A 14,692-nucleotide genomic window follows, 5' to 3' on the forward strand; every position below is an offset into this window, starting at 1 on the left:
CCACATAACGTCCATCCTATCAAAACATTCTGATGAATTCTGGGGCTAGCACAGTCCTCTCCAGGAGCCCAGTGCATTCTATTCCTACCTGTCATTCAGGATGCTTTCTTGGAACCAATTATGTTTGTTCCCAAGCCCTTTTATGCTGGTTGTATTTGTAAGTATGTAATTTATTTGGAAATTATGCGAAAATGTGAAATATGAATCCAAACAGAGTTGTTTCATTGATAAAAACCAAGTCCAAGTTGATTGCTTTGGAAAAAGTCAATAAATAGGAAGTTGGTTTTTTAAAAAATGATGTTGAATTGAGTGTGGGTGAAGCGGCTTTAAAAAATTAGCCAAAAATCATAAAGGTCTTGACAAATTCTGTTCTCACAGAATTTGCTTGGAAAATACATTTTTGATTCTTGCTTTACTTTAAAGAAACCAAAACTAGATTATGTAAATTATGTATTCTGGGAATGGTTTTGGGGAAAAGAAGATGCAGAACTTTAATTAGAAGGCCCTTTCTCCAAAGAAAATTATTATTTTTCTCATGAAAAAGGAAAATGAAAATATTGATAAATGAATGCATATTTATAAGCATAAGCTACAATTAAAGGTTTATTTTTTAAATGTATGTTTAAACTACTTTGATTCACTGGGGGGCGTGGGTAGCTCAGTTGGTTAAGTGTCTGACTTTAGCTAAGGTCATGATCTCATGGCTCGTAGGTTTGAGTCCCACATTGGGCTCTGTACTGTCAGTGCTTGGGATTCTCTCTCTTCCCCTCTCTTTATGCCCCTCTCCAACTTGTGCTCTCTCTCTCTCAAAGACAAATAAATAAACTTTAAAAATAAAATAAAATAAAATACTTTGACCCATTATCGACCATTATTCTAAACTATGTCAGATTAAAGCAATTCTTCAATGAGCACTGCTCAATCTTAGCACAGGTAAAAATTTTCCCAGAGTTTTTGATCAGAAACAGGGCAGTTTCACTTCTTAATACCAGAGCTCATACATTTACTTATGAGGTACAAGATACAGCACTTCTGTGACAGGTGGCCTCTAAAGAAACCTCCCAGTGATCTATAGTCCCTGGAGCTCAAACCTGTGTAATTCCCTACCTTATCCAATCAGGCTGTCCTATTGTGTGACAGCAGAATATATTACAATAGAATAAACACAATATATTATACAACCAGTAGAGTGAATCATTAGTGATACTGTGATATCCAAGACTGGTTCTTAGGCTTTGAGCTTGGTATCTTATATTACTTACCCTGGGGGAAGCCAACCACCATGTTATGAGCACACTCAAGCAGGGAGAGACCCTGGTAGTGAAGAAGTGAGGACTCTCCAAAATAGCTAACACCAACTTACTTGCCAGCTTGTGAGTGAGCCACCTCAGAAATATATTTTCTAGCCCTAGCCAAATCTTCAGATGACAATAGCCTTCCCTGATATTTGACTGAAGCCTCATGTGAGACCCTTATTCAAGCTATTCCTGAATTTATGATCCTCAGAAACAATGATAGATATTAAATTGTTGTTTAAGCCATCATGTTTTGGAGAAATTTGTTATGCAGTTATAGATAACAAACAATCTTCCAGACAGAACTGCTATTTCTAACCAGGGAGAACCTGATATTGAGAACTAATAGCAAAAAGAATGCCACCTCTACTGAGAATTCAAAGGACACATTGCTTTTTGTCCTCATGGATCTCATAAAATGAATAAGGAGAAAGAAGAACTTCATTTTCAACAGCTTCTGGGACAGAACCATAATACAAAACAGATTTGCTCAATAGTTTGATGGTCAAGAGCAAGGCAGAGTAAAGATACCAGAGAGAGAATTGTTTACCCTTCTATTCATACTTTAAAGCTCACCTATCGGTGTCACCCCCACTAATGGAGTCAGAGGGAGCTATAAGGAGCCCCAGGGATCATCCAGGTCAGGGTGGGCTTCATGAACCCTGCATTCCAGGCACAATTCTGTGAAGATTCTCTACCTTGTAGCATGAATATGATTCCTTTTTTAGTATCTAAGTAAAGCACTCCTGGGTCTAACAACAGCAATTATTGGCAGATTGGTCACACCTTACTGAGTGTTGATCTGTACTGATCACTTGTTTCTTCTTCATAAGTCCTGTTAAAACTTGAGAAATCAAATGATGAGTCTTTGGTGCTTCAGCCTGACCAGTCCAACTACGACCAGTTGCATTTTCCTAACTATTCTCCTAACTAATTGTTAAGCCAGGGATGTGAGGTTTGCATGCAGAGGGATTCTCTGCTCACTGCTAATATAGTAGTTCAAAGCCATCATCAAAAAGGAAATTCCTACCCCCCACCACCCACCCAGAAATAAGACAAGAAGGAAAGTTAGTTGATCAGGGACTTGGTTAGGGTAAATCCACCTTTCCAAGTGATAAAATAACTTCTGAATGTCTTTCTCTTTCTCATCCCAGTCTCATTTAAATTTTCCTACAGCTTTAATCAGATCAATATTCTGCTTAAAACCTGAAATGACTCTCTAATGACGCCAAATAAATGTCCAAGAATGTTAGCATGACACTTAAAAGTGGACTTGGCTAACGACACTTCAAATCTAGCCTGAAAGTATTTGCCAGTCTTATGTCTACCCACACTCATGGATGTGAATCTGGAGCCCCAACAAAGGCTGAACAGCCTTAGAGTACACCAAATACTTCTGTACCTCTTGCTTTCACTCCTGCCATCTTTTCTCCCTGAAATGCTCTCTTTCCAATCACCAGCCTTCCATACATCATTAGAATCTAGAAGTTCGAACACCACAAGGCACAAGAGCCCTCCCATGACAATACCAGTGACTTCTGCCATCTCTGGGCTTTTATGCTATTTTTTTTTTTTTTTACAAGAAACTGGTTTCTATTCAACAGTGCAGGTGCTACCTAGGGTCTGCATGTATTTTATCTGCTCTTTAAACTGATAAGTCCCTAAAGGATGGGAATCAGATCTCATTCCTTGCCATTTCCCCCACAGCACCTATCAGTATCTTTGGCATTTACAAGGAACTAAATTCATTGATGAATGAATGAATTACTGTGTTCTCACTATTGCTCTGTGTCTTTCTTTTCCAACTCAGCTTACTGCCTGCCCCATGTACACGTTTATTTTCAAGGGGGAGCTGCAAAAAAGACAAGAGCAGGGATCTGATATGGGATGGGCAGTGCCATTTCCCTGAATAACTTGATTCAAAATCTGCCCACTTAGCTACTTTGCATCTCCAAATCCAATCAGTTAACTTCATTTGTTTGAACTGACTGCAGGTTTTAGAAGGTGGTAAAGTATATGGCTACACTAAAGGTCAAATTGGATGGAGATTTTTAAAATGTTCTTTCCTCATTCAATCCCTTCTTTAAAAACACTACTCTTTATTGATTTAAAAAATTCTTCCACTTGAGATTCAATATTTATTTTTTTATAGAACTATTCTTGGGAGAGGCCACACTTAAGGTGTGAAGATTATTATTACAATAACCGTGACAGATGACCTGTAAGAAATAAGACTCTAAGGACTAGGGAATTTCAAGGGGGGGTAAGAGAAAGGATCACTGAAAATGGTAAGTGTTAAAGTCCCCAAGAAAACAACAATTTGGTGAATTTGCTGAAGTTTGTTCTCATTCCTAGTAGAATTCTACATGGCAGCTCTTCATGGATCAGAAAACCTCTCTGCTGATGAATAACAACAAGCCTGACACTTTTTTTAACCCCCCACTCCCCCACTCTAACATAATTGCCTGTGACAGAGCGCCAGCTGTATCCCTGTGATGTAATTATTTTCTTTCTGGGGTCCATCCTGTGGGCTCATGTATATGCACACGAGCGCCCATGTGTGTGTGCATACACGTGCATGCTGTGTAGGCACGAAGACAGCTCGCTGGTCCTTTACACCCCATTCATTTTCCCTCCTAATATGCTACATCAGAAGCACATTCAAATTTCTGGGTGTGTAGTAAAACATGAATTTATGGAAAATAAATTAACCTAGTAAAATCCATTCAAATGATCAAATGTCCTGTAAAGGTAATTTGAGAAGGAAAAAAAAAAACTATTGGTTTTGATGGCAGTTTAAAATATCTTTTACTTCTCATAAATAATAGGCTAGTTAAAATGCCCATTTAACTTATATCATGGTAATGAGTTCTATGTGCCTTTCCCAAATCCTCATTCTTTTCTCCTTAAGCCTTCCCAGTAATAATAATGACAATAACAATAATAACAATGGTCATATACAACAAAGAGTAAAGATCATTCGAAAGTTTTCTTCCTCCAAAGAGGAATTTTTGAATGGCTGCACTCTGCGTCTTGAATGCATTATGGTTAATTTCAGATTCCGAGGATGATTAACTCTGACTGGTGGAATAAAAGGCCACGACCAATTATTATTCAGAAAAATCCTGCTGTTTAGCCAAAGAGCGTACAGTGCAATCCAGTCCTTGATGTTCCTGTGATAAATGCTCACATGACAAGGTTATTTGGTGTAGAGCAGCCAGAGTGGTTACTATGGCAACCTGTTCACAATGCTCATAAATCTGAGGTGTAGTTATCCTTGCTGTGTATGCAAAAAAAAAAAAATAATAAGGAAAGAAAAAGGAAGCCTACAAAGCCAACTCAAGCGGTTTAATTTACAGTGCTGCCTCAAAAAAAGAAAAAAAATGGGCAAATGAATTCTAAGATAATAGACCTCTCCATATTATATTCTTTCACAATACAGGCACTTAGGACTCAAACGCTCTCTTCAAAGCCAAAAAGACTTTTAAGATAATCATTATGGTAGAGAATATAGGTCATCATTAGCACCAGGAGTGACAAAAATAAAAGAGGTGGTTAGAAATTCGAGTTTGCCGGCATCAATTGTTTTCCCTTGGCACAGTTAGCAATGCAAACAGCTGTTGACAGCGCATCAGGACAGGTACATTTAACGGGGAACAAATGGCTTTTTTAGTCGCTGCTTCCCAGAAATGATGGGCTGTAAGTCTAAGAGGCCAAAGGTCAAGCAGACAATGATGAAATATCCCCCACAGACCCAGTGTCAGGTGGTTCGATGTTAAGATCGCTCTGATATGGTCTCTCGGCCTCGATTTCAGCTCTACTCAAGCCCCATTAGAAATAAGGGCAGCCTATTAAACCAGCAGGTAGCAAGGGTTTCTCATCTCGGGTATAAGCTCCCTAGCCACCTGGCTCTTTGGCCCCCTGTGGCTTATTTCAACCATTATCAGTTTTCTAAATAAAAATTGGGGAAGAGTTGAACCCTTTGAAGTGGCAATTTTTTAACACTTGGGAACATGAGAGTCATTGGCTCTGACGTTATACAGAATGACAGAGAAGTCTAGTATGTTAATGTCTAATTTAAATCGAGACTAATATTTGACTTATGCCATCTAACAGTGGAGATGGCTCAATTAGAGAGCTGTGACGGGCATGTTCAGTATGTGATCAAGTCTCAGCATATACTCACATGTTGTAGCGTTCTGAGGAGTCCAACAAACCACACATTTGCTTGGACAACACAGAAGTGCTCAGTTGCAGAAAATTGGAGAGAATGATGACAGAAACATACCTGCTGTCGTTGGGCGTTAGTTCTGAGCCCAAGCTTAGGTCTTTTCACTAGTCTGTGATAAAGGATACTTACAGGGTATGGGACTTCTAAACCTACCCTGTAGGCCAAGGAGGATCCTGACCAAGACATATTTGGTAGCCACATAGCTGGCTTACTCACTTGGTCATCAAATACATACCCAATTTATCAAAATTTGTTCCACTTACTCTTTTAAGAATGCCTAAAAATTTCTCAGTTGAGATAATCTTTTTGGTTTAAGATGTATCCTCTCCTTTTAAAAAGCAGGCCCCCTTGTGATCTGAAGAGGTTAGAAGTACAGGCTTGAGTGCAACGTAGCCAGGCAGATGTTCATACAAAGAAACTGATCAGAGCATTTGCTGAGAACAAGTTAACACACTGGGCACTCAGGATGGGAAGAATCATAGAAGGAAAAAAAGGATGACTGGAGCTTTACAAAGATAACTTTGTTGGGGCGCCTGGGTGTCTCAGTCAGTTAAGCATCCTGCTTCAGCTCAGGTCATGATCTCATGGTTTGTGGGTTCGAGCCCCGTGTCGGGCTCTGTGCTGACAGCTAGCTCAGAGCCTGGAGCCTCCTTCAGATTCTGTGTTTCCCTCTCTCTCTGACCCTCCCCTGCTCATGCTGTCTCTGTCTCTCAAAAATAAATAAAAAACATGAAAAAATTTAAAAAAGATAACCTTGTTTCTAAGACCATGAGACCCTTAAGGATAGGGACTATATTTCCCAATTATTGTATCTTCAATGCCCAGCACAGTGCAAGACATGTGGAAAGGCCCACTGCATCTTTGAGGAACTGATGCAATTATGTAAGTCTGCAGAGAATACACTTTCCTCTGGAAAAGTGAATTGCTCGTGTGTCTAAATGTTCTGATGCACTCCTCATTATATACATGGATGGATTGGTAGGAAGAAAGAAAAGAGTGAGGAGACAAAGAGAGAAGAAGGAATTTCCTTCCTTTTACCTTGTTGGATTCTCTTCAAAGATTCCTCTGTCCACAGTCATTTAGTCTAGGATTCCAAAAAACTTGGAAAGCTCTGTGCCATTGTTGATTATTTAACCAGGGCCACTTTCTAACTAGTGGCACAGGGGCTTGGACTACAGGCACTGCACCTCAGCTCAGGCCTGCAGTGCTGCACACTGAGTGCTGGGCCTGGTCGGGCACATTTCTCCACTGGCCAGGCCAGAACTCATCCACCACCTATAAGATACTAAATGTGGCTTTGCCTAGATTGACTTGCTGCATTTGCAGTACATTAGAAATTATGTAGATGTACCCTTATTCTCACAATACTCCGTAGTAAAGAAGTATTTATGCTCCTGTTTGGTAATACAGGCTCTCTTTAACTGAGCATTTTAAAAATGTTCATTTATTTTTGAGAGAGAGAGAGAGAGAGAGAGAGAGAGTGTGAGTGGGAGAGGGGCAGAGAGAGAGAGGAGGTACAGAAAATCCAGAGCAGGCTCTGAACTGACAGCAGTGAGCCTGATGTGGGGCTCAAACTCATCAACTGAACCATGAGATCATGACCCTAGCCAAAGTTGGCAGCTCAACCAACCGGGCCAGATGCCATGAACTGCGCACGTTTTTAAATGCCAGGTGCAGATCTCTGTGTTTCACATATAGACCTACACATGATCTTCTCTCTTACCAAAGTCTGTGGGGATACCTATAGAGTTTTTTACCCATGTAAAATTACATATGATCTCATTTGATCCTTGTAAAACAATCCAGAAATAGGTACTATTATTACTTCATATGGAGATGAGAAAATTATTGCTTAGGCATCAGGTTACCACCTTGGTCAAAGTCACACTGCTAATATAAGAAGTAAAGAGACTGGGATCAAGAACGATTGCTCCAGAACCCTGCATATTAACTACTATGGCTTGGCATTGGCAGAAACAGGGAAAGTCTGATTATCTTGCTGAACAACAAAGTTGAAGACAAAGCAATCATGTTTTAGAAAAGCACTGGAATTCTGAATCTGAAATGTTGCCATTACCTTAAAGTTCTGGTTGCTCCTTTTCTATAAGCAAAGAGAGGAAAGAATGCCTTACTGGAAGTCAGGAACTTAGATCTGAGTCTATATGAGAAATGAAAAAAGGAAAGGAAGCTGAAGAATGCTGGCACAGTACAGTTGTTTGACTATATTTTAATTCAGGTATGTATGTGATGCAACCAGCTTCAGTAGCCTTCTTACCACATTGCAACACAATTCTGTAAGCAATTCTACAACTCAACAAGCTCAGCAAAGAGACCCTATTGCCAGAAAAGGGTTCCTTTTCTGGGAGCAGAAACAGTAAACTTGTTACTGTAAACTTGTTACTACAGAGAGGAGATTCTCAACAAAATTGCCTAATAAAACTTTCCAACACTCTTTCTCCAGATAACATTAGATAACATAAGCTACTGTGTATAATGATCTTTATATACATGAACTTTAGCTCTCCTTCTGGATCTTCAGCTCCTTTAGATGGGCACATGATTCCGTTTATCTTTATCTTCTCCCTAATGATCAATAAAAGGCACTTCAGAAGAACAATAACAACAACAAAACTGACAAGATGAAGATAGAATGTCAGAGTTCTGCCTTTTATTTAAAAAATCAGAAAATGTGGCAATACTGGTCCCAAAGTTTTGCATGGAGCTGAGTAGCAGCTGCCCTCCAGACAGGGCTTATCAGGCTTATCACGGTTCTACCGGACTACTCTGCTTATCTTTTCCACTATGGGTCTAGCCACCAGAACAGTTGAATTTAAGAGCCCCACAACAAAGAAGTGAGAAACAGAAGGGCAAGGCCTCCTGGTTCAGATACCTCACAGCATTCTTCTACCATCTTGGGGTTGGCCATTTTGGTTATCCTGACCATGATCAGCACCTGTGATGCACCCTTTGACTTTTGTCCCGCTTGGATGTGCTTTATCTTACTTTGCACACCCAGAGATTTGGGGTTCTCATTGTAAGGACATTTAAGGGGACTGAAGACAAGCAAATAATTCTTTAGGTATGGGATTCTGGGCTGATCCTTAAGCTCAAATCTGGTGATTATATCAAATCAAGTGATTATAAAAGTAAATATGTGAACCCCTGCCACTCTGAACTGAGAACACAGGCCAAGCTGCTAAGACCAAAGATTGCATTTAAAAATGTACGTTAGAGGGCCTAAACCTTTCTGTTTTCTCTTTTCAGTTCCAGTGACTAGTAATTTACCCATTATGAGGTCACAGAATTAGGCAATAAAAAGCTGAGAACATGATAATAAAAATACCTATGGGATGTACATTTATTTCCCAGGATAAAACATTGTTCCACGTGGGAAAAATCTCCCCAATATTTTGATTTGCCAAGCCTCCTAGCAAAGCTGTGACCCCAGGGATAAGACTGCGGCCTTACTCTGCAATCTTCATTCAGCTGTTCAGCAGTTTGTGCCAGGTGGTGCTTACGGCAGGAGATGCAATGGCAAACAACAACAACAACAAAAATACCTGGCCCTTGCTTTCAGGGGCACATGCTCTATTTGTGGAGACAGATGCTAATCAAGTAAGCGCCAAGATGAAAAAGAAAGGAGTCCTATGGGAGGCTCCAGATCTAGCCTTGTTTGGAATTGCATGCATGCAGGGAGGGGAATATGTCTCCGGGGAAAGCTTTCTTGAGAAACTGGCCTTTGCAGGGGCAGCCCATGATATCTGCTCTGGTGCTTCACACAGAGCAGGTGCTGTGGAATCTTGCACCAGGGGATCCCAGCCAGGTCACCATGCTCACTGGTCCTTATCTCTCAGTTCAAGTATCTTACCCTCAGGGCAGTCTTTACTGACATTTACCTTCCACCTTCCACTGAGTTCCCCTCAGCAGTCTTCCCTTAACTCCCTATCAGCCTCTCACATTGTGGCATATATAAGATGAAGACCTGTCATCTCTGCTAACCAATACCTAGTGCAGCTTGGGTGAATACTTGCTGCAGAGTGGACAGATGATCTGTGCGAGAACAGAGACGACATGATTTGCATTGTGGGTGTGAGGAACTGAATGTGTGTTATAGAGAGACTCAAACTTGGCTTACACTACATTAAACCATCTTTGGCTGGATCAGATCTCTTAACACAGTGACATTTGGTTTTGAAGGCTATTTTGATTCTTAAGATTCCTCTGACTGTTTTTCATTTATCCTAATAAAAGCATGAATGGTCATTTAAATTAACAGCTTTGGGTGAGATTAACAGGTTAAACAGAAAAGTACTGTATTAAGTTTGCTAATTATACTTCTCTATAGTCATCATCTAGTACTTAAGTCAATTACACAAATATGTATGTGTATATTATATAGTCAATTCTCAGGATTTGTGGGAATTATGTTCTAGAAAGTTGCTTCTAACACTGATTTAGGAAATCCCGAGCCTTTGCTCCTATGAGAAATACAGGGTTATGTTCCTGAGAGTCTTTGGTCACATTTTTGTCAACCAATCAATACATAATCTTGCTTTATGTGTGTTTCTGTTTAAGGATACCTTATATAATATATATTGTTAATTCACTAACATTTAAGTCATGGCCAGCAGAATGATATCTCTCATGAAAATATATCATATATACCTTAAATATGTATAATTCATGCTGAATGAAGCTTATCTAACACACATACTTTTCCTGTAAGGCACACCACAGCCTTTTTAAACTTTAGGAATACTAGACAGGACCTTAGTACTGTGCTAGAGGCCATTTTAAACAGGAAAATCACAAATAAAAAGCATAAAAATGCAAAAAAAACCCTGTGTGGCATTAAATAAACCACAGAAAGACACTTGTATGTTGTATGACAGCTGAAACAAGAAGGCAGAGTGTCTTCCTATTTGAGCTGAGAATGTGTGAGTCACACACCTCAAAGTTTTCACCATTCTGTACATGTCCTTGAATGACTCTGAAAACAGTATGAGTATTGCTTTGGGGTTACAAATAAATTTTAGCATATAGATGAATTTTCAATATGAAATCTGCAAAGATGGATCAAATGTCTATATAATATATAGAAAGAAATATATTTATATATATAAGTATATTCTTCAGCAATTACCTGGCATACAGTAAATGTCCAACAAACATTTTTTGAATGAATGAATTAATAAGATTTCCTATTTAATACAGCAAAATAAAACATTTTGGTTAAACATTTGGTTAAGAATTCATATATTTTATAGGAGGTAATAAAGTGTATTTAGTAATAAAGTGCTATGGAACATAATTGAATCTTTGGATAATGTGCCTCATAGATTCATATAAAGACCATCCCAAACAACCTCACCATGAAAGTTCATAAAGTTCACTTAAAGTTAAATAACTTCTCTAGAATATACTGCTCGTGTGGATCTGTGGAGTGGGGATTGGAAGTACAAACAATTATTGACTTAACCCTTTTGCTTCTTCATTTCCTTCTAAGAAAAGTCCTGAAAATGCTCTTCCAAAAAAAAGGAGTGGATGAAAGGAAGGCTTGTCTTGAGGCTCAATGGGTCGTGTTTACTTTGAAAGAGGCAACACCACCATATAAAACTTTAGAATTTTCTTTCTGTTTCATTTCACTACTTTAGTCATAAAAGGAGTTTAATAATAGTTTGTTGGGGGGAACCTAGGTGGCTCAGTTGGTTGGGTGTCTGACTCGATCTTGGCATAGGTCATGGTGTCATGGTTCATGGGATTGAGCCCTGTGTCAGGCTTCTGTGTGACACCCGCTTGGGATTCTTGCTCTCCCTTTCTCTCTGCCCCTCCCCATCATCAAAAATAAATAAATTAACTTAAAAAATAATTGTTTGTTGAGTTTAGAATCATAGGTACCAAAAGGCTTGATGATAAACAGTCTACTCTATATTCAGAAAAATAAAAAGTCAAGAATGAGCATTAAGGTAGGAGAAGAAGAGAAGGAAAGTAGAAAGATGAGGGAGTAGCCACAGGTCCTGACATCACTCCCATAACCAGCTGTCAGTGGCCCTGGTAATGATGGGAAAAATAAAAATAGTAGCTCACGTACATATTATACTTTTTAGTTCTCATATAAAATATCTCATTTAGTCCTTACAACAACTTCCTGAAGTTGATCATTTTGGGAGTGAGGGGCAGAGAACCAGATGCATTTGTTGACTTCTGAAATCACACCTCTGGTGGCAGAATGGAAGTGGGTCTTGTGAATCCAAGTCAGTGCTCTTTCACTTGCCCGTGGAGGGGTGTAACTGGAGGGCCTAGAGCTCTGAGCCACATGTTTGGGGTACAGGAGTCAAGAGATACTTGAAGCTGAGCAACTAAACCACTCCCAGAATCCATTTGTTTAAATTCATAGACTCAGAGCATTGGTTAAGTAAAATAAATCATAGGGATAATATTGTACATCTCTAATTTTCAGATTAGGAATCCAGTCCTAGAGGGGTTAAGTGAATTACACAGTCATAGAACCAGTTGGTAGCAAAGCCTGGTCTTGAACTCATGCCTCCAAATTCAGGATCTTCCTCTGCCAGCCTTATGCTATTTCTACTTTCACTGCATTTTTTCTTCCCCACTGCCAATAGCTGCACAATTTTGAATTTTCCTGATGGAGTTTCAAATACATGGTGTGGGGAAATCCTCTCTGTGGTTCACAGATAAGAATTGTAGACTTCCCCACTGTATTAATTAATGGCCTCATTAATCCACATTTAACTGTTCAATTAAATGTTTAATGTAACGCTTAGAGGTGCCATCAATTACCATGTACGAAGAAACTCTTGGAGATCCTAGCCTGGAAACTGCTATGTACATGTGCAAAATTACTGTCATTCGGACACACCATGTTATCTCATAGAGCTCTATTCAGGGAAGGTGCGTTACAGCTCTGGTTTAACTCAGGGTGGATTAAATCAGTGTGTTAGAGAAGAATAGAATTAAATGCTTTGCTGTAATGACTCACATCCTCACAAGTACCACTCATTAATTGTAGGTGCTACATGACATGAATGTGCTAGGGGATGGCAAATATAATATTTTGAATGCTTTTCTTTCCCAGAATTACCCCCAGAGAGAGAGAGAGAAATGATCTCAGTGGTGGTTACTGAAAACATATGCCAGCTTGATTTCCCCAGCAATGATATTAACAGTGAAGAGTAAAGCATTTGTGCTTTGGTTCAAAGAAAGGCAGCTCAATTTTCACCAAATGTATTTCAGCCTGACCTAGGTAATAATTAAGCAAGCAACATGGGGAGGTTCATAATTGAAATTGCTTATTATGTGAGTGAAAATGGTAAGATTTGTTTCCATAGCAGAGTTCCTCTACAGAGGCTCACAGATTAGAGCTTGCAGTTGCCCCTTTGCAATGCCACCAGATGTATGTGATGTGTTGTTTGAATGGACAGTAGTGTTGTACACCAGGGCCGGGTCTACGTCTTGCACTAGCTGAAAGAATACAGGATTTTAAAAACTGAGATCAGGCAACTAACTATTGTTGTGGGTGAGTCTGCTTCTTGGAAGTCTCATCTATTAGTAGTTTTCTTCCAAAGGTCTGCGCAGTTAGGACAGGAGGAGATGAGGGGTAGTGCATGGTGGGAGGAAGGGGCAGGTCCAAACCAGGCAGAGTCCAACAGCAAGGCTCAGCATCCAGAAAAAACTCTTGCTAGAGATAGCATTCAAAGCACCTCTACTGAATGGGTAACTGGGTTAAAATTATGAGGTGGATTCAAATGAAAGGAAAGACATTCAGGAATGAGTCTGAGTTAGGCACGAGGTAGAGACATACATGGTCAAACCTGGTCAAAATCTTTGCCAGACAAGGAGGTTTTCATCTGGGTGTTGGGTGGACTCAAGAGAGTACAGTGGAAAATGAGGAACTTCTAGAATGAAAAGACTCTAACAGTGGGGATGGAAAAGAACTGGAGAGGCAAGAAAAGGGGATTTTAGAGAAGTATTGCTATGTGTTATAATTTGGACCTCAAAGATATCAGCACAGATTAGATATTTTTAATTGGCTTTGGTCGCTAAATTTTATTTCTTTGAATATGACACTGTCCTGAAACAGAACTGTAAGAATCCTAAGGATTTATTAGGTTATATTTTCCTTCATGTAGAAGAGTTAGATGGGACAAATCCTGATACTGACTGATGTTTCAGCAATAAGCAATCTCTGATTTCTTGTGTGTGTGTGTGTGTGTGTGTGTGTAAATGTTTATTCACTTTTGAGAGAGGAGAGAGAAAAAGCACGCAGACAGAGAAAGAGAGAGGGGGACAGAGGATCCAAAGCAGGCTCTGCACTGACAGCAGTGAGCCCAATGTGAGGCTCAAACTCACAAACACTAGTTTTATGACCTGCTGAAGTTGGTGTTTAACTGACTGAGCCATCCAGGCGCCTTTCTCTGATTTCTTATTGAGGTGTACAGGAATTCTTCTTGGATGTCTTGGATTTATCTGGACTCTTCTACTTCAACTCTTTGCTACCTGTACCTCTCCTGGCTTTAGCTTACTGATGTGTTCTGCTCAGTGATGTCCTCCCTCTGCCTTTTGCATCTCAGAGCTCCAGAGCTGTTTCAGCTGTTTTTCAGCCCTTTTTTCCTAGAACTGTTCCTGCACATCCTCAGAATGCTCTCCTGCCCTGGGGGATATTCTTCAAATTTCCAGACTGTTCTATAAAGTGACCTGAGGGCTTATCAGGTAAGGAAGCATATTGTTACCATGGAGTGACAAAATGCCAACTGGCAGAGACAGATTTTCTGGTCTAAGGTTTTGCAAATTATAGGCTAGAGAGTCCTGGAAGTCCCACACAGAAGAGTCTTGAGGGCTTCTCAGGATAGTGCTGGTGGAAATGAGAATGAAACTAAGTGGGAAGTCCTCTCCATCCTCAACCATTAAAGCCCTTTTTTTCTGTTTTATGTATTGGGCTTCTGTTCAAGATTTGTTCCATTGCTATGAAAATAAGACTGACAAACACTGATCCTGTTGTGCCCTTTCTGCATAGAAACCAAGGTATAAAAATAAATAAATGAATGACCTTGCCAAGAAGGCCCAGCTCATCAGTGGCCAGACCAGGTAAAAACTTCAGCTTTGGTATTCTTTCCTCTGTACCAGTGGTTACCACCTGGTTGATCAC

The sequence above is a fragment of the Suricata suricatta genome, chromosome 14, assembly GCF_006229205.1.
Source record: "Suricata suricatta isolate VVHF042 chromosome 14, meerkat_22Aug2017_6uvM2_HiC, whole genome shotgun sequence".
NCBI classification, from domain to species: domain Eukaryota; kingdom Metazoa; phylum Chordata; class Mammalia; order Carnivora; family Herpestidae; genus Suricata; species Suricata suricatta.